The following is a 10,210-nucleotide window of genomic DNA, read 5'->3' as shown; positions in this document are numbered from 1 at the left end:
TAAGGTCAGAAGGGACCATTATGATCATCTAGTCTGACCTCCTGCACAATGCAGGCCACAGAATCTCACCCACCCGCTCCTGTAACAACCAAACTCCCAACTCCGATAGAACAGGAGGAGTTGACCCAGACTGTGGGCGAAGATCCACTGCGGCGAGCAAATCTGCCATAAGCTACAGGATCCACCAAGGTAGGAGAGGGACTGTTGTCACACAGGCCGTAATTACCAGGATGTGCTTTTCTCATTCTTAAACCAGGAACTATGTTAGCAATTCTCCAGTTGTTACGGTACAACCCTGGAGTTTATGATTCACTTAGAAAATTCTGTAATGGGCTTTGCAGTTTCATGTGTCCAGTTCTCAATATTCCTTGGATGAAATGATCTGTCCCATTAAGCTATTCTGTTGGCTTTCTACCCTCGGACTTTGGTAATATCTACCTCCATTATTCCTCATTCTACTTTGTCTCTCCTTACCATTATCCCCAAGATTCCTCATTATAGCCTTCATTAAGACTGAGGCCAACAGTATTTGGTTTTGATATTGGGGCCATGCCTAGGTTATCCTTATCTCTCATCCATCCTCAGGTGTTTAGCTGTCCACTTCTTCTTGTTTTTTTTTTATTTATTGGTTATAGACTTTATTCTACTGCGTTTTAGTTCTCCTTTGCAGGTCCCAGCTCTTACATGGCTTTTGGCCTTTCTCACTTTCATCCCTACATGTTTCTGATCTACACTTACAGTATGCTTTCCCTTGCTATCATTCCCTGTTTCCACTCCTGTAGGCTTCTGCTTTTTACTTAATTCACCTCTTGAGATCTATGCTCATCCGGCTCGGTCTACACCTCCTGCCAATGATTTTTCCCTTCTCTGGAATGCAGCGCTTCTTGATCTAGTTCTGCAACTTTGACTTGAAGTAATTCCGGCCTCCTCCACTTTTAGTCCCCAAGTTTTCAGTCCAATTCCACTTCCCTACACTCATTCCTTAATTCTTTAGTTAGCCCTTTGATGAAACTCAAAACCTAATCCCATATCTCAGATCTATTTTTGTTTATCCTTCCATCTAGTTTGAACTGAATTAGCTCATGATCACTCGAACCAAGGCTGTCCCCTACAACCATTTCTTCTATGAGGTCCTCACTACTCACCAAAACCAAATCTAAAATGGCATCGCCTCTTGTTGGTTCAGCAATTACTTGGTGAAGGAATCCATCAGCTATCACATCCAGAAAATCTGAGCCCTGTTATTGTTACTAGTCCTTGTCCTCCAGTCTATCTGGGAAGTTAAAGTCTCCCATACTCACACTATTCTCATTAGTGTTTACTTAATAAAAAACATTAAAGAGGTCTCTATCCATACCCAGATCAGATCCCGGCGGTCTGTAGCACACCCCAAGCACTATCTCATGGGAGGCTCTAGTAGCTTTCTTTCCTAATGTGAGTTTTGCCCAGACAGACTCTGTCTAATCCATTCCATCACTTCTTATTTCTTTACAGTTAACCTCATCACTGATATACAATGCTACTCCACCACCTTTGCCTTTATTTCTGTCTTTCCTAGAGAGGGAGAACCCACTGCTTCCCTTTGCAGGTTGTTTCAGTGGTTAATCGCTCTCCCTGTTCAGGATCTGTGCCTCGATTCTAATGGCGTTAGCTTCCAGCCACTGATCCTTGTTGTGCTTGGCTCTGCTGGGTTAAAGAGCCCTTTAGCACCTGGTCTTTTCTCCCCATGAAGATACTTTTCCACTGTGATCAAGTCACCTAAGTAAGGGAGCCCCGTATTGAGGTCAGCAAGGACTTGAGAGCTTGTGGGGAGACAAGGGGCTTTTTCGCTTTCGGAGCAGGCTGAGTCTAGGCCGATATCAGAGTTGGTCTGAGGCAGAGGAGGAGATCTGGTCTGATGGGAGGTGGTGTTGGCTCCCTGGCTATGGAGACCAACGAATTCAGGTATATTCAGAATAGCTGCCAGCTTCCCACCCCCACCTGGCTTCAGGGGTTTGTGTGTGACTGCCTTTATGAGGGGGAGGGGGGTTCAGACTCAGTGGCCCACTTGATCTATGGTGTGTTTGCTGGGGGGGGGGGCAGAATGGGGGCTAGCTAAGGCAGTGAGGGCTTGTTGGCCAGGACCTGGGACGAGGCCCCCCGCTCACGGAGGTTCTGGGCCAGGCTCTCTGCGGTAGAACCCGCTGGTTCCAATGGTGGTTTGGTGGGTGAAATCCGTTCCTGCGGGGCAGGCCCCAGGCATCTCGCAGGGGGCAGGCCTGGCTGCTGGGCTGCTGGGCCTCAGGATGCACAAAGACCCCGAGTCACTAGACAAGGCGGCACTTTGCTCTCCAGACTCCCGCCCGGCGAGTTTCTTCCCACCTTCTTAGTTTGACAGAGAGTTTAGAGGCGGGGCCAGTTCCCTGTGCGGGGTCGTGGGGTGAGAGCAGTCTGGCTGGACGACCCTGGAGGCCTCCTCGTGGGGTCCCCTCAGCGGGGTGCCACACGGGCACTTCAGGGTGAGGTTCATCCCTGCGGCTACTAATGATCCTCAGCCCCTGCCTGGGAAGGGCTCCGCAGGGCTGGATCAGTAGCTGGCGTTCCCTGGCTTGTTCCTCTGCTGCAGTGGCCGAGGAGGGGGCCAACAAGAGCCAGGGTGGAGGGTGTTAGGGGGGTGCTGCTGGGTTTGGAGCCATAGACTCCTAGACGCAAAGGCCAGATGGGAGCGACATGCATGGCTGGTCTGAGCGGCCACAGAGCCTCGCCCACCTGCTCCTGTGATCCGCCCAGCACCTCCACTGCACTGCTGACATCCGAGTCACCCTGTAGCCTCACCTGTTAGCTGCCCCCTGACTCCTGCCCAGAGCAAATACCCGCTGGGAAATGGGGAGCTGACGAAGACTGGGATACTTGGTTGTTTCTCTGGCTCCAATCTGGGAATCGCCGCCTGCTCTCCGGTAGCAGAGCCTGCCCCAGGCCAGGCCTTGCTTCGTAGTACTCAGCACTTGGCATCTGCTGCACGCGGGCTAGCCCCTGGGTCGCCTCTGAGCCCAGCAAGGACCTTTCGGATCATCACAGCTGACCTCCTGCAGAGCACAGACCTCTCCTGCAGCCTGATTGTAACATCTGGTGGAGCTAGACTGGCTGGGTTAAAAGACACCCGAGCCTGACGCCAGGCGATGGAGAACCCACCACAGCTCTAGGTAAGGTGTTCCCTTGGTTAATGAGCCCAGCACCCCTCCCCCAGCTTCTGCACTTACTTCCTGAGTAGTTTGAATGGATCTAGCTTCCACTTCCAGCCGCTGAATGTTGTTCTGCCTTCCTCGGGTAAAGGAAGGAGCCCTCTACTACTGCCTGCCTGAATAAATTAACGAATGAATCCCTGTCCCTCCCCCACCTGTTGAGCCCATTTTGCAGATGGGGAAGCTGAGGCACAGAGCAGGGCATCACTAGCCATGAAAACCCAGGCCCAGATTGAAAAAGCCCAACTTACACTGAATAATAAGCAGCTCAGGGCCCTTCCTCATGCAATCTTCATTCACTGACTCCGGGGGCGTTAGCTGGGTGAGCCAGGCTCCTGAGACGGAGGCGCCGAAGGCTCACCTCTTCGGTGGACCCTGCAGGCCAGCTTGGGCCCAAGCTGCCGTTGCCTTGTGGAGTCATTTGCACCGGTGCAAAGTGCGGGTGAGCTGGTAGCATTTTGTGCACGAGTGTGAAGCGCAGCACGGGGGAGACACCGGCTCCTGGTTACTACCCACTGGTCTCTACGTCCTCCGGTTTCAAAGGGAGGGATCGGGGGAAAATCCTCCTGGCTGATCAAAGCAGAGCTGCACTGGCAAAGGAAACAAATGAGATTTACCACTTCTGGTCTCAAGGATACAGCACTGAAGTGTCTCAAATATACTCACAGATAATAATTAACCAAAGGCCATGAAGCCCCTGAGACAGCGGAGGGCTGAGACATTGGGGTCTGGGTGTTGGAAAGCAGTTGGCCCTTTGAAGGTTGGTTCATGCAGGAGCCGTTCCAGCTTTGAGCACTGAAGATCCCGGGCTCACGCAGCGCTGGGGGCTGGTGGGCGCTCTTTGACGCACCCTGGTTTTGAATCAGAGGGGTAACCGTGTTAGTCTGAATCTGTAAAAGCAGCAGAGAATCCTGTGGCACCTTATAGACTAACAGACGTTTTGGAGCATGAGCTTTCGTGGGTGAATACGCACTTCGTCATCTGTTAGTCTATAAGGTGCCACAGGATTCTCTCCTGGTTTTGAGTGGGTTTTTCTAAGGTGCATTTAACTGGGAATTTCTTCTAGGGCCACCTGGCTTCCCAGCGCTCTGAAGTGGGCAACCCTCACGCTGATGTTGCAGCACACGAGGGGATGCCATTGCTGGGAGGACTCAGTGCAACGGCAGTGCCTGGCCCGAGAGACACCGGCCCTGGGTGCTGAGCCGGAGGGGTGAGTGCTACCTCTCCCCCCACCAGGGAGAAGACTCCTGGGGTTTGTGTCCCCGAGAGAATAGTGCGCTCAGCCGTTTAAGCGAGGACTCAGCGTGAGCCCCCTCTGCGCCTTGCTAGGGCTTGCTAATCACAGCATTTGCAACCGTTAATGAAGCCTGGGGGGATTATCGTTCCCTTCCAGATGCGGAAACTGAGGCACGGGGGGAGTGATTTTAAGCACTACAAAGAGGCAGTGGCCGAACTGGGACTAGAATGCTATGTGTGACAGCATAACCAGAGGGTGTGTCTACACCAGTGCAATGTTCACTTTCATTACAGTTGTGCCCTAATAGTCCAAGCTCCAGGCTATGAGACAGGTGCTTCTGAGAGCTAAACCCTGCTCTGACACTGCCTCACTGGGTGACCTTGGGCAAATCTCTTCCCCTCCCTGTGCCTCGGTTTCCCCATCTGTGAAATGGGGATGGTCCCAGGGAGGCATGTGAGGTGAGGTGCAGATGAGTGACGTGCCGCCTGTGATGATTAAGCAGCAGGCAGCGAGAGAGCGAAGGGGAGGGCACTGCTGATGGGCTGGAGGAGATGAGTGGCCCCTCCCTGTGATCGGGTTAGTACATTCTGAAGCAGCCTGGTGGGAAATTGCCATCCTACAGCAGCCACTGTGCACCTCCCTTTCCGCTGACAAAACCTCTGAGAACGCTAGGGGCTGGGCCGGGCCAAGAGGCAGCTGCAGACCCGTCCCCTGGCACCCCTGGGAGGTTGTCGTGCTGCCACTTAGTGTGTGCACTACGGGCCGGAGGTGGCACGTGGCCAGGAGTCATCACTGAATTCGGTGCCCTGGTTGGATCATTCGCTTCTCCGGCCCAGGCTGGGTGCTGCTGGGGAACGTGCCTTGCCTGCTGAGCCGTGCCCCCCACTGCAGCGAGTGAGCAGGTGTCTCCTGCTCAGGGTGGGCCGCTCCACAGGAGAAATTTGTCACTGGATTGGTCATTGGTGCTCCAGGGCCACATCGGACCCGAGCTCGGCAGAATGAGCTGGGTGCGTGCTGTCATTTCACTGAGCCAGCCAATCAGACTTCACCAGACAAATTCACCCCTGGGTTAAGCAGATGAAACATCCGGTGGCTTCGCTGGTGTCCCACCTGTGGACACTTCAGCAATGTGTGTACTCAGGAGCTCTTAGCCGCTGAGCAAAGGGAGCCTTCCCTGGGCAAGCCGCACCCAGTGGGTCCTGGCTTTGACAGCGCTGGCTGGATGTGGAGACCACCCTGAGAACTCCTTCTGCTTGGCTCCATGCCACATGGAGATGTTGTTTGTGAGGCCTAATTAATGGCCATTTGCAAGGTGCTCCATGTGCGCAGGGCTGTCATTATTCACCCATAGGGTATTCTACGCCTGAAAACTTGGCTGTAAAGCTCCCATGTGACAAAGGCCTGCTTGGGGTCCCACGATGTCCCAGGAGAGCTTGTAGCTTTCTCCCTAATGGCTCTTCTCCTCAGCTGGCACTGGCATCAGTGGCTCCCGCGCCCTGTATCTTCAGTGGGCCGTTGCGCCTGTTTTCTCCAGGGTTTCATCCGCCAGGGCAGAGGCTCCCTTCTGAACTCGGGACCCAGACCTGGTGGCTGGCCCCGATCTCTGGGGGAAGTTGGGCCCCAGCTCCCAGCCCTGCAGCTTGAGGCCCATCTTGGATTGTTACCCAGCTTCTCGCTGGTCTCTGCTAACTCGGAAAAGGCTCGTGCCTCGGCCCAGGCCCCCGGAGGGCGGGGCTGGCTCCATGGCCCCACAGCCCGAAGATGGGGGCCTGGTTGAGCCATTTTGGCTCAGGAAGGAGAGGCCGGAGCGTTCTGTTTATTGCATCGGGCTCAGCTTTCAAGCATCTCTCTTGCCATTCCCCCTCCCCCTCCTTTAATGAATTCAGGTTAAGAGCTCCTGGCTGTATTGTGCCAAGCCGTGGAGGGCTCCCTGTGGGAAAAGTCACACCTTCTGAACAGCTTCTGATGCCATGCAAATGAAGGACGAGTCCAGGAAACGCTTTCATCTAAGACCTGTCCAGCCCCCAGCTCATTAATTACACACATTTCGTTTGTTGGAGAGCAATTCCTCTCCGGGGCTTGCTGATCGCACCCGCTGCACTTTCTACCCCCACTCCTTTGAAAGGGGGTTTATAGCCAGAAAAGGGGATCTTGAAATGCCTCAGCAGGGGTGTCCCAGATTGATTTGCTCTCTGTTATTCTAGATCAAATTGGCTTGGTTTGCAAGGCAGCAGGATCAAGCTCCCAAACTCAACCTGTTGGGGCAACACGTTCCTCCCGGGTGCTGGTTCTGAAACCCCAGCGGGCTGCTTTGTGCCTCTGACACCCCTGCAGGTCCTGAAGATCCTGCAGTGTGAGCCAACTGACAAGCATGCCGATGGGTGACCTGTGTGTCCGAAGACAATCCAGCTCACCCTACCAGGGTGGTTTCCACTCTGACGAGGCTAACGGGAGTAAATCCAGAGAGGGGTCTGTGAGTTAGGGAACCTCGTGAAGCTATTTTCAGGAGGGGCTCAAAAATGAGTCTGAGTTTGTGAAACGTTTCTTGTTCCCTGTAATTAAGAACATAAGAATGGCCAGAATGGGTCAGACCAAAGGTCCATCTAGCCCAGTGTCCTGTCTGCCGACTGGCCAATGCCAGGTGCCTCAGAGGGAATGAACAGAACAGGGAATCATCAAGTGATCCAGCCCCTGTCACCCATTCCCAGCTTCTGGCAAACAGAGGCTTAGTCAGGGATACCCAGAGCGTGGGGTTGTGGCCCTGACCAGCTTGGCTAAGAGTCATTGATGGACCTGTCCTCCAGGAACTTCTTTAGTTCTTTTTTGGACCCAGTTATACGTTTGGCCTTCACAACATCCCCTGGCAACGAGTTCCAGGGCTGACTGCACAGAAGTACTTTCTTGTGTTTGTTTTAAACCTGCTGCCTATTAATGTCATTGGGTGACCCCTGGTTCTCGTGTTATGTGTCACTTCCTCCACACCACTCATGATTTTATAGACCTCTGTCATATCCCCCCTTAGTCGTCTCTTTTCCAAGCAGAACAGTCCCAGTCTTTCCAATCTCCCCTCACAGGGCAGCCGTTCCAGACCCCTCAGCATTTTAGTTGCCCTTCTCGGTAGCTTTTCCAATTCCAGTGTATCTGTTTTGAGATGGGGTGACCAGAACTACACTCAGTATTTAAGGTGGGGACATACTGTGGATTTCTATAGTGCCATGGGTGGCTGGTAACGAAGGTAGGGGAAGGCTGAGCCTCCCCAACAGCCTTGCATGGCCCTGCCCATGCTCTGCCCCAGGCCCCTTCTTGCTTCCTGGTGCTATGCTGTGGGGGGCTCTTCCCCCCAGGCTGGGATTAATGGGGGCTGGCCTGTGCTCCAGGGCTGGGGGAGGGAGACGGAAGGCCGCAAGGGAGGTGCTCTGGGCTTTGGCAGGACGGGCAGGGCCTCGAGCAGAAGGGACGGGACGGGGACCAGCCTCCCCGAGCCCAGGTTCACCAGCCCATGTACAAGTGGTATCACGATATCGTCTCTCTGATTAGCTAACTTTTTGCTAATGGTTTCTGGTCAGGTTTTTGACGGCTGCTGCATATTGAGTGGAAGTTTTCAGAGAACTCTCCACGCTGGCTGGGAACAGCTCGTTTGGACCCCTGCACTTGTACGTAGCGTTGGGATTACATTCTCCAGCTTGTGGAACTCCTTACCTGAGAAGGTTGTGAAGGCTGGGACTATAACAATGTTTAAAAGGGAACTGGATAAATTCATGGTGGCTAAGTCCATAAATGGCTATTAGCCAGGAAGGGTAAGGAATGGTGTCCCTAGCCTCTGTTCATCAGAGGATGGAGATTGATGGAAGGAGAGAGATCACTTGATCGTTGCCTGTTAACTTCACTCCCTCTGGGGCACCTTGCACTGGCCACTATCGGTAGACAGGATACTGGGCTAGATGGACATTTGGTCTGACCCAGTATGGCTGTTCTTTTGTTCTTATGTTCTTATGATACTCTGTGCGTATCATCTATTGCTACCCTAGAGCGTCTCCAGGGCGGCACTATAACCTCTCCAGTGTGCCTGGCTGGAGGAGAGCTCTCCTGTGGGTGGAACAGCCCCAGAGTGGCAGTAGCTCTGTCGGCGGGACGGCGCTGAGCTCGGTGTGATTCACATCGCTCAGGAGGGGGCTTTTTCACACCCCTGTGCGACATCAGTTACGTGGCAGGAAGTGCCAGTGTAGACACAGTCTAGATCTTTGCCAGCTGCTTTGGATTTAACTGGCTAAGGTCATGTAGTATCGTCAGCAAACTTGGGATTTTTTTCGTGAGTGATTCGTGTGTGTGTGAGAGACCCACAGTGTTTAAGTGGGGAAGGGGAAGGCAGCCTGTTCCCTGGTTCCAGGTTAACTGACACCCCCCCACACACCCCCGTTACCAGTTCTTGGAGTGCTGGGCCCTGCACACTCTGTATCTAATTCTCCACTGGACCCTTTCTCTCCCTTATGGGTTTGTTCATCTCTTGGCTTCATTTTTTCTCTTTCCTCCATCACATTTCTTTTCTCCCCTGCCCCCACCGTCCTTTATTCACAGCCCCCTACCCCTCAGTCCAATCTGCCCCATGTGATATTCCAGCCGGAAGTGAATTTCCGAACTGGCAGGGTTTGCGCTGCAGCTGCCGAGGTTTGCCCAGTTCTGGTGACCTGTCGCTGGGGCAAGTGGAAGGAAGGCAAGGGGTGAGGGATGTGGAATAAGCTGGCATGTTCACAGCCACTTTCCTGGCCATAATAATAACACTTAGCACTTCTGTAGCACTTTGCATATTCAAAACACCTGCAGGGCAGCTAATTAATGACCCTGCATCTCACTTACAATATCCATCTTGCACCTCTCCCAGATACACAGCTGGCACTCCCCCTGGGGGGCAAAGGGGGAGAGCAATAGATCACCAGATCTAAGGGGTGATCCCTCCCCCAAATACACTTAAACTGGGCAGGGAAGGGCCTGGTCAGGGAAACACGCTTGCAGCTGCCCCCATCTCCAAGGCACCAGGGTAACCCATGGAGATGCCAGCTCTACCCTGAGCCTGGTCGTGTCACATGCTGGAACCCAGAGGCCGCAGGGATGTCGTCCCAGTGGAGTTAACTCCAGTGGTCAGCACCCAGGTCTAAGCCCCAGATTAGCCTCCCGGAATGCGAGCAGCCCATGGCCCAGCCCTGCCCGAGCTACTGCATCATCACTGGTGCTGCGCTTGCGGGCGTGTCCCTGGCACTCCTGGGGGCACAGCCCAGGGTCCTGGTGCTGCAGCGAGCTGAGCCGCTCTGTGATTCTTCCCCAGTGAATTGCGGGAGCACCTGTCTGTCCTGGGCACAGGGGGAAGGTGGGAAGGCCTTGGAGGACTAGCAGCACTTGTATGGTTTTTGCCTGTGTCTGCACTGCAAAGCAGGAGGGTTACCAGCCCCAGGGAAAGTGGAATCCAGACTCTAAGCCATCCCCAGCCAGGCCAGCTAGCCCAGCGTGAAAGCACCAAATTCAGGTGAGAGGGTTTGTGTGGGATGGGGATGCCGAAAAATGGTCTCTGTCCCCTGCCCTCACTGCCTGACCCTTCTCAGGTGCCACCCCTGCCCTCCGAGCCCCCAGACTCACCCCTCCCAGGAGGCCCCTGCCTCAACCACCCTGGGCCCCTCCCTGCTGGCGGGTCTCGGATCCACTCATCCCATGTCTTGTAGAGGAGAAGGAGTCTGAGCTGCCATGGTCTTGGCACTTTGAG

This window comes from Chelonoidis abingdonii, chromosome 16 (assembly GCF_003597395.2).
Source record: "Chelonoidis abingdonii isolate Lonesome George chromosome 16, CheloAbing_2.0, whole genome shotgun sequence".
Lineage (NCBI taxonomy): Eukaryota > Metazoa > Chordata > Testudines > Testudinidae > Chelonoidis > Chelonoidis abingdonii.
This window is presented reverse-complemented; position numbering follows the sequence as displayed.